Source organism: Monodon monoceros, unplaced genomic scaffold, assembly GCF_005190385.1.
Source record: "Monodon monoceros isolate NGI ecotype Baffin Bay Population unplaced genomic scaffold, NGI_Narwhal_1 Super_Scaffold_18, whole genome shotgun sequence".
In the NCBI taxonomy this organism is placed as follows: domain Eukaryota; kingdom Metazoa; phylum Chordata; class Mammalia; order Artiodactyla; family Monodontidae; genus Monodon; species Monodon monoceros.
Genome location: NW_021703774.1, coordinates 117570512 through 117571802, shown reverse-complemented (window position 1 = coordinate 117571802; position 1291 = coordinate 117570512).

Here is a 1291-nt window from a genome sequence, read left to right as displayed (position 1 = left end):
TAAATAAAATATATTTATGTTATTGTAGGGGACAAAATTTGTCACCTCAAAATGTGTCTTTGGTATGTAGATTATTTCAAACTGAAAACAATCAAGGTCCAAAAGACTCAGGAAGAAACTTTGACCTTCCCCCTAACTGCCTAAGGAATTTTGATAAAGGACCTGTTGCAGGAAGGGAGCTATCACCATTTGTAGATGTATAGACAGGGAGGAACCTAGTAAAGTCTGTTAAAATTTTTCTCTGGGTCCCACTGTCTCTGCATGGCCCAGAAAACATTTGTTTACAAAGTATTTGCTTTTCCATCTCCATGTCAATTGCCTTCCTCCCTTTTGAGGTCCCAAACCACTAATCCCAACATCTTCCTTTGTCTTTAGCTGAAAATGATATTTAAGGTGAGGGTTTCAGCCATTTTGACAAGTTACTCAATTTTCTTGGGTCTCTCCCATGTTTATAATGTTTTTAAATTTTTGTTTAATTTTCTCTTGCTAATCTGTCTCATGTCAATTTAATTCTTGGACCAGCCAGAAGAACCTAGAAGTGTAGAGGAAAATTTCTTCCTCCCTGACACTATGCAAAATAAATTGAAGAAAAATATCTATATTTATTAAAATAATACCAAAAGGCCAAATAAATGTTTGTCTGTAGTCAATTTAATATTTACAGTTTATCTACACAGAAAATAAAATATTGACTGTGAAATGCCAAATTTTCCCTTACCAGTACCCTGGAATATTTAGTCAAGAAGGGAGAAATAATTCTAAGACAATTATACACTAGGGGACATGTTTGGCTTTTGTTGTCTCTATTCTTATCTTTTGTGACAATGAGTAAAAATTCCAGAAATTTTATTACAGTGATGTTCTACTTCATGGAAACAACAACAAAAAAAATGTTTGGTAAAATACATGGCAAAAATAGAGTATTTATTAGGAAGGGTTAAACTATCAATTTCAGAATGGTGAAAATTTTTTTGTATATCTAATAATATTTCAAAGCTATCTTCAATTCCCTTGATTACATCTTAGAGTTCCACAAGTAGTTATTGAAAACATAAAAGGGAGGGGAGGAAGCTTTATGAAAATAAATGTAAATCAGACTTTAACGTTTTCCATGCTGGCAATAGAGTAATGATTTATGTTATTATTATTTGAGTCTCAAAATAAATAATACATTTCTTAAAGCAAGAATTGTTTCTTGAAGTATATTTGTTTTCTAAAATATATAATTTTTTTTGTTAAAACACTGGAATTGAAAGAAGTAAAAAAATCAAACCCATTATATAGAGAATAT